Genomic DNA, 19,428 nt, shown 5'->3' with positions numbered 1-19,428 from the left:
GACCACCAGATAAATACAGAGACTCGAAGCAGAATGCCGATAAAACATAGAGTGTTCAGTTTCACTCTGAGTCATGCCAAACTCCTGGATAACTGTGCTGAACTTACCAAACCAGACTCGAGAAGACTGCTTTAGACCATAAAGTGACCGGTGCAAGCGACATACAAGGCCACGAGACTCCTTCTGAGCAACAAACTCAGGTGGTTGCTCCATATAAACTTCATCCTCAAGGTCACCGTATAAAAAACATTCTTAATATCCAGCTGATAGAGAGGCCAATGGCGAACAACAACCATGGATAGAAAAAGGCGGACTAATGTTATCTTAGCTACGGGGGAGAAGGTATCACTGTAATCGAGCCCAAATATCTGAGTATATCTCTTGGCAATAAGAGGGCCTTAAGATGATCAACCTTGCATCTGGACCAACCTTGACTGCATACACCCAACGACCTCCAACAGTAGATTTACCTGAAGGAAGAGGAATGAGCTCCCAAGTACCACTCGTATGTAAAGACATATCGTCAATCATAGCATGTAGCCATCCTGGATGAGATAATGCTTTACCTGTAGACTTAGGGATGGAAACAGAGGACAAAGAAGATATAAAAGCATAATAGGGTGATGACAGGCGATGATAACTTAAACCGACATAATGGAAATTAGGATTAAGTGTGGTCTGTATATCTTTTCAAAGTGCAATGGGTGTGCTAGGAAGAGACAAGTCCGCAGTAGGAGCAAGGTCAGGTGCAGGACGTGAATCAGCTGGGCCTGATGCTGGGCACGGACGACGATGATAAGTCAAGAGTGGTGTTCATGTGGATGGGGATCTAGGAGGAGCCACATTAGACTCCGCAACGGTTGGAATGGGTATGACTTTTATGGCGGAAGGTGAAGGAGGAGCTATAGTGAACTCTTCAAAGGTCGATATAGGTAACACCTCAAATATATCGAGGTGGTCAAAATAGGTAAAGAAAGGTTTAGACTCAAAAAATGTGACGTCAGCTGACATAAAGTACCTATGAAGATCAGGTGAGCAACAACGATATCCCTTATGAACATGAGAATAACCAAGGAAGATACACTTGAGAGCACGATGAGCTAACTTATCTTTCCCAGGGGCTAACTTATGAACGAAACAAGTGCTCCCAAAAACACGAGGGAGAAGAAAGTATAAGGGTGACTGGGGAAACAATACTGAATACGGAATCTGATTCTGGATGGGAGATGAAGGCATCTGATTAACCAAATAACAAGCTGCAAGAATTACATCACCCCAAAAACGCAACGGAACATGAGATTCAATGAGAAGGGTGCGATCAGTCTCAATGAGGTGCCTATTCTTTCTCTCTGCAACCCCATTTTGCTGAGGGGTATAAGGACAAGAGGTCTGATGAATAATTCCTTGAGAATTCATAAACTGCTGAAATTGAGAGGATAAATATTCTAAGGCATTATCACTGCAAAAAGTGCGAATAAAAACACCAAATTGATTTTTGATTTCAGAACAAAAATTCTGAAATATAGAAAACAACTCAGAATGATCTTTCATTAAGAAAAGCCAAGTACATCTTGAATAATCATCAATGAAATTAACAAAATAACGAAATCCCAAGGTTGAACTGACTCTACTAGGACCTCATATATCAGAATGAACTAAAGAAAAAATAGACTCTACATGACTCTCAATACTACGAGGAAAGGAGGCGCATGTATGGTTCCCTCGCTGACGCGACTCACAATCTAAAGTAGATAAACTAGACAAACTAGGCACCATCTTCTGAAGCTTGGATAAACTTGGATGTCCTAAAAGTCTGTGAATTAGGTCTGGAGGATCTGTAACTAGACATGCCTTGGAGGAATTGAGTGAGTTAAGGTAGTAAAGGCCTTCTGATTCAAGCCTCATTACAATCGTTTGTCCCGTACTGCAGTCCTTCATAATAAAAGAATCATCAATAAAATATATACCACAATGGAGGGCACGAGTCAAATGGCTAACAGATGCAAGACTAAAAGGACAGCCAGAGACATAAAGAACGGAATCTAGAGTGACAAAGAGTAGGGGATTAGCTTGTCCAACTCCTTTTGTTTTAGTTCGAGACCCATTGGCTAAAGTAACAGTGGGAAGAGATTGTGAATACACAATATTTGACAAAAGGGATTTATTACCAGAGATATGATCAGAAGCGCCTGAGTCCACAACCCATGGTCCAAGAGTACTAGACTGGGAAATACAAGCAAAAAAATTACCAGCAACAGAAGTATCAGTTTGAGCAACAGAGGCTACTTGTGGAGATGTCTGCTCACTTGCTCGATACTAAAGGAACTCATTATATTCCCCTTCAGACAAAGAAAATCCATAGTTACCTATAGTCTCGATCTGAGCAACTTAAGCATTTTTTGGTGGACGACCATGTAAAGAATAGTACATGTCACGAGTGTGTCCAAGTTTATGACAATAAGAGCACTTGGGTCTAGATCTTCCAAAACAACCTCTTCCTCATCTATTCTCCATAGTATGAGATGCCCGATTGTCCACTATCTGGGATGCGAGAACAGACGAGTCAAGTGTTTGTGATGAGATCACTGGGTGACTTGGTGTTGCAGCAAGGCAAAGTAATCGAGGGAATAATTCATCAATTGTGGGGACAGTCGGACTAGCCAAAATCTGATCGCGTACTGAGTCAAGATAATTAGGAAGTCCAGCAAGAGTAAGAACTAGAAACATTTTTTGTTGCTGCTCTTGTTGCTTTTCAACACTAGCAGAAACTAGCATCAACTTCTCAAATTCCTCCATGATTGCATGTACTTGTCCCAAGTAAGTTGACATATCTAATTCATGTTTCTTTAAATTTGCCATTTGCGATATCACATCATAGAAACGAGATATCTCATTAGTGTATAAAGTGCGAGCCTTTTCCCAAACCAAATAACATGTCTGGAATGGACGAAACAAGGGCATCAACTTGGAATCAATAGATCGCCACAAAATACTACATAATTGAGCATCGATCTTCTCCCAAAGTACTTTGGCCTTTTCATCTCCTTCGCTAGATTTCGTGATTAAATGATCTTGAACACCTTGACTTTTACACAACTCAATAGACGAAGCCCATACTAAGTATTGAACTTCCCATTAAAGGTTCTGAGGTAATCATAACACCGGAACTGCCAAAGCCCGGGTTTTTAGACCCGAAAGCATCGACTCCCGAAGACATCGTTGGATTGAAGAGAGATCAATAGAATTATCACAAAATAATATAATCAATTGAAAATTGCTAAAACAGACGAAAGAGACATTGTTTTGCCGAAAAATTACTGTAGTTACCGAAAAAATCAGTGTAGTCGCCAAAAAAACTCAAAGTGATCAGAATCAACTGAAAAAAGTATGGGTGGGGTCGGAATTGGTAGACGACCCAACTGTTCTGAAGAAACTTTTTCAAAAAATGGCTGGAAGTGGTTGTACATGCCAGCGAGTGAGCTCACGCGTGTGAGCTTCTGAGTGGTGCGTGAGGGCAAGTAGGGAGGCTATTGCCGGAGATTTTTACTGGGGTTTGGTCACCGGACAGTACTCTTGTGGTATTGTTGGATTTTGCACAATACTGACAGAGATAACGCAGATGCAAACAACCTTGAAAAAGTCGCAGGAAAAAGGCTTTCGGTGGCTGATTTCTCTTCCCAGAATCGCTGGAGTTTATGCACAGTGATAAATCTCTCACGATTTCTCTAATTCTATGCGAGAATGCAGAGGGGGAAATATGATATTATTCACATATGTTGATACTGATATAATGAGTCATATATATATATATATATATATATATATATATATATATATATATATATATATATACATGTCTTACTCCTAATACATATGGGATTAGGGTTATTTACTACTATTTACATGAGTATTCTAACAACAATAATGTTCGGAAACAAAAGAAATAGTAGCATTTGATCACTAGAAGGTGACTCCGAGGCATGCGAGCATCAAGCAGGTATACCTTGAAGTCTCTGTGATATCTGAATCAACTCACTAGTATCTGGCGCGGGAGTACCTGATCTGCACAAAAGTATGCAGAAGCATAGTATGAGTACACCACAACTGTCACGACCCTAACCCCGAATCCGGTCGTGATGGCGCCTCTCGTGAAGACAAGGCCAATCAGTCTAACCCAAATCATCTTTTAAAGCAGTTAATTAATATAAATATAGTCTAAACATGGTTTAATAATACTAAATAGCGGAAAATATAGAAAAAAATATGCGGAAATCCAGCCCGACACAGCCCTAACCGGGGTGTCACAAGTCATGAGCATCTATGAGTCATAATACAAGTCTGCTAATCCAATAACTAGTACTATGTCCGTAAGGAATATAAAAGACGAGTTAATAGAGACACAGCGCTGCGGACGTCAACAACTACCTCGTAATCCCTGAAAGCCGCTTGAAATTGGAGGAATCAGCACTCAGGAGCGGAACTAGCAACGCTTGAATTTGCACACATGGTGCAGGGAGTAATGTGAGTACTCTGACCCAGTGAGTAATAAATATAAATAATGACTGAAGATAAGAAATCACGTAAAAATACAAGGCATTCCATACTGAAGCAGAAAAATCACTATAAATAGTAAAACAGTGAAAAGTCAAGTAAAAATCCTTTTTCCAACAAGTAAAACAAGTAGTTTACAAGTGAGTAACAAAATGGAAATTCGCCCCTCGGGCACGGTATCAACAAATCCGTCCCTCGAGCAATATCTCAGAACAGTACCAGCCCCTCGGGCTCAATATCAGAACAATAACAGCCCCTCGGGCTCAATATCAGAATAGTAACAGCCCCTAGGGCTCAATATCAGAATAGCGCCAGCCCCTCGGGCTCAATAACAGAACAGTAACAACCCCTCGGGCTCAATATCAGAACAGTAACAGTCCCTCGGGCTCAATATCAGATCACAATGGGTACCCGCGCTCACTGGGGGTGTACAGACTCCGGGAGGGACCCCTTACGACCCAAGCGCAATATCAAGCCATCTCGTGGCATCAAATCTAGGCCCTCGGCCTCATATCAATCAAGCCACCTCATGGCGTATATAAGTATCTTAGGCCCTTGGCCTCATATCAGTACTAGTGTATCCTCACAACTAGGCCCTCGGCCTTTAATCAGTCCAAAATCATCACAAGCCCCTCGGGCAACAGTAAAACAATATTTCTCCGCCCAAAACATCATTTAGAATAACATTTAAATCTCAAAACTAAGTAAAATGGTTGAGTAGTAAAACAATGGAAAAATAACAGGACTGAGTTCAAGCAATAAGTCAAAACAGTGAGGAAATGGTAGTAAAAAACCCCGAAGGATTCAAATAGTTGGCACGAAGCCCAAATATGGCAATTAGCCCAAAGCATAATGAAAACAAAAAAGTCTCAGTCAAATACGCGGTAAAATCATCAATGCGGGATGGACCAAGTCACAATCCGCAATAGTATACGACCACACGCTCGTCATCAAACGTGTGTCTCACATCAATATAGCACTATGATGTGCAATCCGGGGTTTCAAACCCTCAGAGTATCATTTACAATCATTACTCACCTCGAACCGGCTAATTCTTTAGCTCGCGACGCCTTTGCCCCTCGAATTGGCCTCCACGCGCGTCGAATCTATCCAAAATCAGAACGAATACGTCACAATATGCTAAGGGAATAAAGCCCAAGAAAAAACAATCGAAAAACATCAAAAATCCCTAAATTAGCAAAACCCGAGCCCCGGGCCCACTTCTCAAAATTCTGAAATTTTTACATCAACGGGTTCCTTATCTCCCCACGAGTTCATACATACCAAAAGTTCTCAAATCCAACCCCAAATGGTCCTCCAAATCCCCAATTAGAATCTCAAAATCCCAAGCCCTATTTCTTCCATTTTTAGCAAGAATTCAATGATTTTATAGGTGGATTTCACAATATAAACGAGTTTTAGGTCCAAATTTCTTACCTCCAAACGTTTCTCCTTGAATCCCTCTTCAATCTCCTTCAAAAAGCTCTCAAAATGATCAACTATGGCTGAAAATGAACCCAAATCGCGGACAAGAGGACTTAAAAACAATCTGCCCAAGCTTCATCGAGTTGTACCTTGCGTTGTGCAGGTTGTACATCCTCTTACCATTTCCCCTGCTATACACCTTCTGTTAAAACGCCTATAAATCCTTGTGGAAATATCCAAATGACAAACGGTTTGAATATTTAAAAACTAGACTCGAAGATATTTTATTTGATAGGTTGTACACTATATAACTCTTTATATATTCCGAGATATGAGCTTCTAAAGTGCATCAGAAAATTCTGTCAAAACTGATCCACCAGCCATATTCGATCAATCATAACTTTCTGATAGAATATCCAAATCCTGAATGGTTTAACATTCTGAAAACTAAAATGCAAGGGCTACAACTTTTATGTTTTCCAATTTTTCTGATTCCTTATAGATTTCAAGATATGAGCTTCCAAACTGGACTCCTCGCACCAGAAATTTTCTGGTGCACAGCTGAAGCTCAAAAAAATCTGCAACTTTTCCAAAGATGAAATAGTCCGTTTAACCACCCGAAACTCACCCGAGGCCACTGGGACCTCAACCAAACATGCCAATATATCTCATAACATCATTCAAACTTGTTCCAACCTTCGGAACGCTCAAAACAACATCACAACACCAAATTCGCATCAGATTCAAGCCTAAGAATTTCAAAATCTTCTAAATCACTCTTTTGATCAAAAACTCAACCAAACCACGTCTGAATGACATGAAATTTTGCACACACATCCCAAATGACACAACAGAACTACTGTAACTCTTGAAATTCCATTCCGACCCCTATATCAAAATCTCACCTATCAACCGGAAAACGCCAAAATATCAACTTCGCCAACTCAAGCCTAAATCTACTATAAACCTCCAAAACTCCTTTCAATCACACTCCTAAGTCATAAATCACCTCCCGGAGTTAACCGGACCATCGTAACTCACATCCGAGCCCTCTAACACATAAGTCAACATCCGATTGACTTTTCCAACTTAAGCTACCTTAAAAGAGACTAAGTGTCTCAAACCTTACCAAAATCATTCTGGAATGACTTCAAATTTTGCACACAAGTCACATTCGATATTACGTACCTACTCCAACTTCCTGAATCGGAATCCGACCCCGATATCAAAAAGTCAACTCTCGGTCAAACTTCTCAAAAACCTTCAAATTTCTAACTTTCGCCAAAATGCGTCAAATTGTCCTACGGACATCCAAATCCAAATCTGAACATGCTCCTAAGTCCAAAACACCATACGAAACTATTGAAATCATCAAAATTTCATTCCGGGTCGTTTGCTCAAAAGTCAAATCTCCGATCAAACTTAAGAAATCTTTAGCCTTAGATTTCTAGATTTCGTTAAATGGAGATAATTTGAGCTAGGGACCTTCGAATTTGATTTCGGGCGTATGACCAATTCCCAAATCACGATACGGAACTACCGGAATTGTCATAACTTGGATCCGGGTTCGTTTACTCAAAATGTTGACCGAAGTCATCTCAGTTGAGTTTTAAAGCTATAATTCACAACTTAATCCATTTTTTCATAACAACCTTCCGGAAAATTATATGGACTGCGCACGCAAGTCGAGAAATTATTGATACCGCTTTTCAAGATCTTAAAATACCGAGATAGTTATTTAATTTAAAGGTGACATTTTGGGTCATCACAACAACGGTACTCAGTAAGTATCAAGACTAACCTCGGTGGAGTAGTGACGAGGTCAAGTCAAGATACTTACTAGACATAGAAACATGTGCAGAATATTAATATAATCTAACAATGGGAAGTAAAAGCAATAAATGACAATAAAGCAGAATTTTATTATAAGGCTAACAACGGAAGTAAAAGCAGTAAATGACAATAAAGAGTGAACATATGGTAAAAACAACAAATAATCATATATAGTTGAAATACAAGTGAAATGAATTAAGAAAAAACAATAGCCGTTCAACACAACAAGTCGTTCCCACATAGAATGTACAACAAGAATCATCCCAAGGTACCATACCTCATATTCACATTTCACAAGTCGCAATCACAATCTTCCTTATATCGCTGCATGAGCCTTGCATTTATTTTAAAAATATTTTAGCCGAAATAGATTCACGCGCTTTAAGCCCCTTATCTCGCCACGTGTGCTGCAAATAAAGTAATTTTTCTTACTAGCAACACGCGCATAAATGCCCCTTATCTCGCAAGTGGAGTGCACCAACACCTTCCGCTGAGCTAATAGCCTACTAATAGGACTATCAACCTGTCTATCGGGACCTGCAGACATGAAATGCAACGTCCCTAGGAAAAAGGGACAGTAATATAAGTAAAGTACCGAGTATGTAAGACATGAAAAATAGTTTATAAAAACATGAAAGAAACATGGAGTAAAGGACTCAACATGTATATCACGACCCAAAACTTAGCCTGTCGTGATGGCGCCTAACATGGTACTAGGCAAGCCGACATTTCAAAATGATTCCAACACTTTTAAATGAAAAGTAAAAAACACAGGTTTAAATTCATCAAACTCTCAAAAATTGGATAGAAAGTCAAAACCAATACAGAAATTCCTAACATCAGGGTGACACTGAGTACATGAGCGTCTATACATCACAAATCTGCGAGTATTGTCTATAATAGTCTGAAACTAAATACATAAAACGGAAAGATAGGGAAGGAGAGACAAGGTCTGCGAAACGCCAGGCATCTACCTTGAAATCTCCAAATGATCAACTGTGCAAATGAATCAACACTCGTCGTGTTCGGAAACACCTAGATTTGCACTCGAAGTGCAGGGTGTAGCGTGAGTACAACCAACTCAGTAAGTAACAAGACTAAATAAAGGACTGAAAGTAGTGACGAGCCTCACAGTTATAGTTCAATTACAGTAATTTCAACATAGGAAGGTAGGCATGCTTTCAAGTTCGACAATTTAGGCCAAAGCAGTTAATTCATGTCAAGTTCAAGCGAAAAAGAATATAATATCTCTCAGAAATTACAAGTCGGTGATATATGATAGCTGAAGTGCAACAGTAATGAAGTCAATTGCATCCTCTCAAAGCAACAGTCACTCAGTCTTCCCATTCACTCAAACCTCACAATCACTCATTCCTCACAGTCACTCATTCCTCTCAGTCACTCAGCACTCGGCACTCGGCACCGCACTCAGTAGGTACCGGCACTCACTGGGGTGTGTATATACTCCGGAGGGGCTCTTTCAGCCCAAGTGCTATAACAAGCCAATCCTGGCATAAATCATTGAAACATGTTGCGGCGTGCAGCCCGATCCCATAAATATCCTCACAATCAGGCCCTCGGCATCAGTCAGTCATCAATCTCTCCAGTCTCTCGGGCTCTCAGCAATCATGAAAATCATCCCAAACAGAAATGATATGATGTATCAACAAAGAACAATAGAGACTGAGATATGATATGTAAGTAAAACTATGACTGAGTACAAAACAACAATTTAGTAGATAATTCAACATGTAACACGACCACTGCGGTCCCCACAGCACCAACATATGGCCTAAACATGATTTCTAACATGGTTTGCAGCTTAATTTCTATATCATATGAAGAATTTACGGATAACAACAGATTATTCATCTATAAAATTCCATGGAATGGGCCAAGTCACAATTCCTACGGTGCACGCCCACATGTCCGTCACCTAGAATATGTTTCACCTCAACACCAATCACAATACACATAGTACAAGGTCTCATACCCTCAGAACCAAATTTAGAACTGTTACTTACCTCAAGCCGTGCAAATCTCTACTCCAACACACCCTTGCCTCGCGAAACGTCCTCTATATGCCTCGAATCTAGACACAAACAGTTCGATATAATCAACATGTATGCCTCGAATATAGACACCAATATTTTGATACAATCAACATGATCTAAAGGAATTATTAAACTCTTAATTAAAAGTCAAAAAGTCAACTCAAAAGTTGGCCCCTGGGCCCACATCTTGAAATCCGAACATCAGAAAAACGAAAGATCATTCAACCACGAGTTTAACTATACCAAATTTACCAAAATCCGACACCAAATCATCACTCAAATCCCCAAATCAAACTCTCCAAATCCCTAACCTCAAACTCCCAATTTACACTTCAAAACCACACAATCTAGGTGGGAAGATCAATGGGGAAACAAGATTATTAAATAAAAATGAGCACAAGTGACTTACCTCAAGGAACCCCTCAAAAATCCTCCCAAAATTTGCCCAATCCCGAGTTTGAAATGTAGCAAATGAAACAAAATCGCTAAACCTTGAATTTAAATGTTCTGCCTAGGGGTCTCGCACATGCACTCCACTTGACAGCATCTGCGATCTCGCTTCTATGGATAATCCTCCGTTTCTATGGAAATCACTAAAGTCCCCAAGGCTCGCACCTGTGATCTAGGTTGCGCACCTGCGGATGCGCTTCTGCGGCCCCTGATCCGCCTCTGCGGAACTAGCCTACGCCTCTCCAGTTCGTATCTACGGAGCCTTGCTCGTACCTGCAGGCTCGCAGATGCGGTTACCCCTTCGCACCTGCGTCCGGCCCCAAGCCAGGCCAGGTCCGCACCTACGCAATCCCAGTCACACCTACGGTCAATCCCTCGCAGATGCGATCACACCAGAAGAGTCCCAGCTTTAGCAATGCACTAAGTCCCATTTTCGATCCGCTAATCATCCGAAATTAACCTGAGACCTCCAGGACCTCAACCAAACATACCAACAAGTACTAAAACATGATACGAACTTAGTCGAGCCCTTAAATCACCTCAAACAACATCAAAAACATGACTCACACCTTGATTCAAGCCTATCAAAACTAAGAAATTCCAACTTTTACAAACGACTCTGAAACCTATCAAATCCCGTCCGATTGACCCCAAATTTTGCACACAAGTCACAAATGACACCACAGACCTAGTCCAATTCCCAAAACTCCAATACGATCCTATCCACAAAGTCCACTCTGGGTCAAACTTCCACATTTCACCATTCTAAGCCTAATTTTACTACAGACCTCCAAATCACAATCTGGACATGCTCATAAGTCCAAAATCACCCAACGGAGCCAACAAAACCATCAAAACTCCATTCCATAGTCGTTTGCACACAAGTCAACATCCAGTCAACTATCTCAACTTAAGCTTTCAATCTTGAGACTAAGTGTCTCAATTCATTCTGAAATTCCTCCGGACCCGAACCGACTAACCCGGCAAGTCACATTAAAGCTATAAAGCAAAAAATGAGCAGTAAATGGGGAAACGGGGCTACAACTCTCAAAACGATCGACCGGAACGTTACACTGTAAGTATGAATAGCTTGGTGAATCATGAAACTTTTATAGTGTCATGCATATGCGTATAAATGTCATATCATGCATAGGTATATGCGTACATAACATCATCAAGCCTCTAAGGGCATCCCATCATATCATATCAGCCTCAGTCGGCAAAATCATTAACGTATTCTAGCTGATTATATGGTGGTGCGTATATAATATCGTAACCTTTCCCCATACCCCATATACATATAATATACGCGTATAGAATGTCATCTAGCTCTAGGTAAATGTACATGTATAAATGAATGCAATGCATAAGGAAGTAAGTCGATAACATCTCTTAGAATGTCATAAGATCAATATGCCTTCGGTTAATATCATGAAATAAACTTTATCAACTTACGTATTTTCTGAGACCCATGAACAAACGATATAATAATAGGACACATGGGGAATCATAAACATAGGCACCCCTAGTACTTCTAAGAATATAGTTATTTGTGAAAGTTACGTGTTTGTTCGTTTCGTTTGTATCATATGGATCATGCCAAAAGGAAAGAAAAGATAGCCTTAACATACCTTAACCCCATTGATTCCTTAATACCTTCCAAAAAACTCTTCAAACAACTCAACTCAATCTACCATAGCAGAAGGAGATTCAAAATCAGTACTGAGTAAAGGCTAAGTCCGTAATTTAAGCTAGTAGTTCATTGACGTAAATTCGGCAGCATCTCCCTTGTAACAAGGGCCTCATCCAATACCATATACCAACAACAACAACCAGATCAATCCACTAACATATAAATATCAATAACAAGACACCATATAACAACAACAAGTCGCAGCTACTTCACAAAGAATGGCAAGCTCCGATTGTAACCCACATACCCCATATTACCCCTTATAGACTTCTTGCTTTAACTTAAACAGTATCATTAACATGATAATGAAGTCATTTATCAATGGTTCCAGCCTTATACTATATATCTATAACAAAGAAGACAATCCACAATTCCAACTATCCTTAGTTAGCAACTTTATTCACTAGTTCATGTCTAGTCCATCCATTTAACTTAGTCAACATCAAGATAACCTTAAGCACATGCAAAAACACAATATAACTACCTCCTACAGTATCTTCAAGTCAAAATCCAAGCTATATTTAGCTTACAACATCCCTCAATGGCAATACAACCCCATAAAAGTGACTTAAGCTAATCTTCACTTCCAATCTCAAGTTTCATATGTTTCTTTCATCAATTCACGTGATAAGCATATAGACATGCATAACAACAAAAACCATATCATAATCAAGATATTTGTCCCCAATTTCCAGCCATAACAACATCCCTTCCCCTTTCAAGTGCTATCTTATAATCTTTCACTCCAACACTACAACCAACAAGTAATTAACCTTAAAAACCATCAAAAAGATGTTAAACATACCTTAGGCAGTAGATAAAATTCTAAAACTAAGCTTAACTTAGCTCACCATCATCCTTATTCACATCACAATACCATAGATGGGTTATTCTTCACCTTTGGCTAACTTTGATATCGGATTATGGTGTATTTTTTTGAAATTTGTTTGGAGCCTTGGGGGAACTGTTTGGGAGGGTCTTTGGAGAGTGTGAGGATGGAAGGAGGTCGAAAAATGAGCAAAGCTCATCCCAAACATGAGATAAGAATAGGTGAGGGTCGGCCATCGACCAAGTGGGTCCCATATATGCTACTTGCACGGTCTTGCGAAGATGCAAATATCTCTCTACTTCGAATCGTATTGACAAACGGTTTAATGCGTTAGAAACTAGACTCATAAATCTTCCATTAGGTAGGTAGATCATCACGTAATTTTAATTATATTTGTAGAAAAACTCAGCTACATTTGACCTAATTTTCAGCATATTATGAATGTGACTTGTGATGACCTTTGCCAACTTTTGTTCTACAACTCGCTTGACTTCACAACGTAACATATGACTATTATACGACTAAAATAACTCATAACATAACCTTCTTATCATGTTAACCACACTAGTCTCACCCCAAAAATACATGTGATAACATTTCCAACTTTCGACGAGACTTATTTTCTTCAATTCATTTAGCTTCTAAGCCTTCCAACCCTCTTAGTACTTGTTATCCATGATCGTAAATATTTGTAACCTTCAAGGTAACTTGATTAAATTACTTTGTGAACTTTCATAGATGATCTCATTTATGAGATTATATCAATTGACTTACGATGTACTCACGTACGAAAACTTGGGGTCTAACAGAATCAAAGAAGTGGAATTTCCTAATAGTTCTGTAGCCTCTTGAAGATAAGTACAGATGTCTATATACCAATCCGCAAGAATCTACTAAACTTGCTTATGACTCGTAGCACCTATGAACCTAGAGCTCTAATACCAACTTGTCACGACCACAAAATCCCACCTTAGGAATCATGATTGCACCTAGTCTCGAAGACTAGGTAAGCCTAACACATGATGAGAATAATAGGTTAAATCCAATTAACTAAAAAAACATAAATAGATAAGTGACATAGCACCGACAAAATGACAAAATAGTAATACATCCCAAAAATCGGTAGTACAGACTCTTAAACTTTAATAAAATACACTAGGAATCTCTATTACAATATTGTTCAGAAACAAAAGAAATAGTAGCATGTGATCACTATAAGGTGACTCCGAGGCCTGCGAGTTTCAAGCAAGTATACCTTAAAGTCTCTCCGATGTCTGAATCAACTCACTAGTGTTCGACACGAGCAAAAGTACCTGGATCTGAATAAAAATATGCAGAAGCGTAGTATGAGTACACCACAACGGTACCCAATAATTATCAAGACTAACCTCAGTAGAATATTGACGTGGTCAAGCCAAGACACTTACTAGACATATAAATATGTGCAGAATATTAATATAATCTAACAATAAGAAGTAAAAGCAATAAATTACAACAAATCAGTATTTTATTATAAAGCTAACAACGGAAGTAAAAGCAATAAATGACAACAAAGAGCGAACATATGGTAAAAACAAAAAATAATCAAATACAATTGAAATACAAGTGAAATGAATTAAGGAAAAAACAATAATCATTCAAAACAACGAGGCGTTCCCACATAGAATGTACAACAAGAATCACCTCGAGGTACCATACCTCATATTCACATTTCACAAGTCACAATTACAATATTTCTTATATCGTTGCGTGAGCCTTGCATTTATTTTAAAAATATTTTTTCCGAAATAGCTTCACGCGCTTTAGCCCCTTATCTCACTGCGTGTGCTTCAAATGAAGTAATTTTTTCTACTATCAATACGCACATAAATCCCCCTTATCTCGCATCATGCATTTCAATATCACAACCCTTATACTGCCGCATGAGCTTCTCATTACAATACAATAATCAACTTGTATCACACTTGTGCCCATATACCACGATATTGCCAACACAACAATATCAATTTTATAACGGCGCATAGCCCACGACTCAACAATAATGTATACAAGAGTCTCAACAACAACATAATGAAATGAGAGGTTAAACTCAACAATGAAAGATATGATAATAACTTCAATTAAAAGCATAAAATAAATCAACAATAAAAAAGATAGCATGTGATGCCAACTACGACTAAATACATAAGGATAACTCTATAATAAAAGAGGTAACATGTAATATCAGCTACAAGTAAATGCATAAGAGTGAACTTCAACAATGAAAGAGGTAACATGTAATATCAACTATAATCGAATGCTTGTAAGTAACCTAAGAGTCTAAACGGGTCAATTATCATATATAAGCCTGTGTACACGTTCGTCACCTCATGTACATGTCTTTCACATAATTCAAATAATGCAATTAAGCTCAATCCTACAGGGTAATTCTCTCACACGAAGTTATGCAAGATACTTACCTAAACTAGGCCAAATCAACAATCAAAAATAGCTTTTCCTTTAAAACTCGCCTCCGCACGCCTCAAATCTAACCAAAAATGACTTAATATCATCACATAATGCAAGAGAAACCAATTTCGATTAATAAAGTTAAGATCTTTACACAATTTTCAAAAGTCAACCTCGGGCTTGCCCGGTCAAAATACGAGTCCAAGGGTAGATTTCGACTACGCATAATCCTACGAGTCCATATATGTGTTTTGTTTTCAAATTCGAGTCCATTTCAACTCTCAGATCTCAAATTTTTATTTTTTCAAAATATAGACAAACTTTTCCAAATATTCTCTTCAAATTCCATGGATTAGAGGTTAAATCTCATAAATAATTATGTAATATAATTGAAATTAATCAAAATTACTTACTCAACAGTTGTATCTGAAAATCACTTCTCAAAATCGCCTCCTAACGAGTCTAGGGTTCAAAATATAATAAAATAAAGGTAAGTCCCATTTTCCAACCCTTTCACTCAGGTGCAGAAGTCACAAATGCGACCCTAGGTTTCCAATTGCAAACCCTCACAAATACGGATAGCACCTCGCAAATACGGCGCCTGACAACCCAAGAAAATGTCACAAATGTGACACTGACTTCGCAAATGTGAAGTTTGTCCCTTTTATAAATGCGACCAAATGGTTGCAATTGCGACATGCCCAGCCCAAGACTAATCTTTGCAATTGCGAGTAAGGCATAGTATTTGCTATACCCGAGCCATTCATGCCTACTTTACGATTGTGATAACCGAAGCAGCAACACACCAGCAACTTGGAATGAGTTCAAACCAATCCAAAACTCACCTGAACCCTCGGGGCTCCACATCAAACATCCACACAAATCTAAAAATATCATACGAACTCGTTCGTGTGATCAAATTACCAAAATAACATCCGGAACCATGAATTATACATCAAAACACATGAAATTTCATAATGAACTCAAGAATCACTAGAATCACATCCAAGCGTCTGAATTCCTATCAAACCAACTCGGAATGAAACCAAGTTTTGCAGACAAGTTTCAAATAGCAAAACGACCCTCCAAATCTCAAAACCAAAATCCGAACTCGATAGCATAAAGTCGACCTATGGCCAAACCTAAAGAATTTCTAAACCTTCAAATTGCCAACTTTCGGCAAAATAAGCTAAATCAATCTAGGGACCTCCGAATTCAATTCTGGGGATAAGCCCAAGTACAAAATCACAATACAAACCTATTGTAACCCTCAAAAATACTATTTCAGGATCGTTTTCACAAAAGTCAAACCTCGGTCAACATTTCCAACATAAGTTTTTAAACCAAGAACCAATAGATCCAAATCATTTCAAAACCTCTCCGAAACTAAACCAACCATCCCCATAAGTTATAAATCCATAACTACACATACGGAAAGCATTAAAAGGGGAAACGGGGCTTAAATACACAAAAAGGTCGGTCTGGTTGTTACAATAAAGTACCACGTATAAGGCAAATGTACATATCATAAACGGATGTCGTAAAAGATAAATTATTTGTGAAGAGTGATCTCTATAATTTTAAAAATTATGGATTGATAAGCTTAATTATTTTGTTTGTGAGAAACTTTGGAACGAAAAGAGAATGTGTAAATATTGTTCATCACCAAATAGCTCAAAAAACAAAACAAAGAAATGTGAGCTTCTAATTAGTGTAACAAAAGATTTTTGTAAGCCACGAATAGGAGTGGCAAACAGATGAGTAGGATCGGATATGGTTCGGGTCGAAAACGGGTAATGAAAAAAATGGATAAATTATCCGACCCGACCTATATTTAATACGAATAATAAATGGGTTAGCCGGTGGGTAATATGGGTAACATGACTTCTTGAATATGATCATTTTCGGGAGAATTCCTAATCTCCCAAACTTGAGGAACCCCCAATTTGAGACTTTACAAATATAAAAGTTAAACTCATTAGTTATCCATTTTCTAAATGGATAATATGGTTCTTATCCATAGTTGACCCGTTTTAAAAAAGTTCATTATCCAACCCATTTTTAGTGGATAATATGAGTGATTAACTGTTTTATTTTAACCATTTTGTCACCACTAGCCACGAATAAAAGACTCACAAAAGAATGAGAAAAGCAACCCCGTACTTCCAATATATTTCATCATTCACCTTATAGTATCCACATAAATAATCTTTCAAATTTGTAGCAGAGCAGGCCCTCATTTGCAAAAGGGTAAGAGGATACAACCATCAACATCAAGTGCAGATGTTCATCACCATTTTATTACTAGTATATCAACTCATCTCTAACATACAAACCTTCAGGTGGTATTTAACCTAAAATTTGAAAGGATAAAATAAGTAAATTTATAAAAAGCAGACTGCAAGCAATTGATTCAATCCAAAGAATATTAACTCTTGTTAATATAAAATAGTTGAGAAAAGGAAATGAATTCAATAACAGAAAATATAATGAAAAGAAATCAGAAAAGAAATAATTCTTATTCAACAATTCTTGATCGAACCGAGAGCAAGAGCTAAATGCAGCTGATGAACATGGCTGATGAAAGCAAGAAAGCAATTTTCTAAGAATAATCATTTAAGTACTGTTTAACTTAAAATTTAGTTATTAGGATAAATCAATAAAATTTATAAAAGCAGGCCACAAGTAATTGATTCAATCTGAAAATGGATAAACGATTGAGATAAATATAAGATAGAACAATAAATTGACAATGAAAAGGGAAAGAGATGTGTTGTATAAAATAATCCGTGAATAAGTTGATGACAGCAGCTTGATTGCTCAAAGCTTTAATTATGCAATTATTGGAGAGAAAGGGAGTATGACGCTTAGAATAATATATATTTCTTAAGTTGACAATCAATTGAATACAGTCCTATTGGTAGTACATATAGCTTCATTGAACTGTATTCTTGGCACATATGTATAGGTTTCTATTGGCAGAATACAGGCCCTTATAGGAACTTCATACTTAGGGAGTACAATACTTCAGTTTCATATAGTGTTCTGAAGGATCATAACTGGTATTCAGAGTTACTTGTAGGTGCAATTTATCAAATTAGTATGATCTGCAGTGTCATCACACTATCCAATGGTATTGACATAGATACATGTCCAATCTGGAGGTGTTGTGGCAGTGCAAGCATAAGGCTTATGTTGCAGGATATGGCAGCTATTACAGGTTATATAGATGCTTCCTGGACTGGATTTCTTTCAAGATATGCAGGGAGCACAGAATTGATGACTACATTGATCATGCAATTGGAAACCTTCGTGGAGATTTGCTCATTCCTAATAGATGGTATTAGTTGGAGATTCATACTTGCCTTGTCCGTTGGAATGCAAAACTTGCGCCTGGTGAGAGCATTGGCGGTGCTACATTGAGGTTTTGCACTTGACTTGTGGATACACACACCATCTCAGTGGGGAGTCGACTGAGACACTTGTTGTAATAGTTAGCATGTCTTATTTCATTAGATTTAGCTATAGTTTAGCAAATTTGAGATTTTATTTGTCAATTTGTGAACATTGGATCTTTGCTTTTGATTATTTATACATTAACCACTAGGCAGCCTGCCTAGTGGTATATTTGCTTAAAAAAATAAAAATTGAACACGCTCCCTAAGTTACCAAAAATGTGAATTTATAGTGTCTAGTCATAGTAGTGTTTCCTTGAATCACGTTGTCACTACGCTTATTTATTCTGGCTATTTGAATTGTTGGTAACAGGTTACTTAATATTGGATCATATAACTGCCGAGCAAATTCTAAATCCCAGATATTCTGGAACTTCATGATTTGCTATTCTCCTTGTCCGTATATTTATGAGCTATTCGGATGCTTGTAAGCTTACCAGACGTGTTCTCCTTTCTAAGTACTTGAGATGAACTTCCAAAGAGTCTTTTGTTCGTACACGATTTTAAACTACTCAAGGAGTATTGTTCGGACTTCCCGTTTTACATACCTGAAATGCACTAGCTTACGTGAAATCTGACTAAGCAACACTTGCCACATGTCTTATGCTGAATGGTTCATATGTTAAGTCTGTTTTTACCAATACAGATAGTTTCACGATCCAAACCGATGGGCCGCCAGTGTCATACAGG

This window comes from Nicotiana sylvestris, chromosome 3 (assembly GCF_000393655.2).
Source record: "Nicotiana sylvestris chromosome 3, ASM39365v2, whole genome shotgun sequence".
NCBI classification, from domain to species: domain Eukaryota; kingdom Viridiplantae; phylum Streptophyta; class Magnoliopsida; order Solanales; family Solanaceae; genus Nicotiana; species Nicotiana sylvestris.
The sequence above is the reverse complement of the archived record's forward strand: the minus strand, read 5'-3'. Positions refer to the sequence as shown.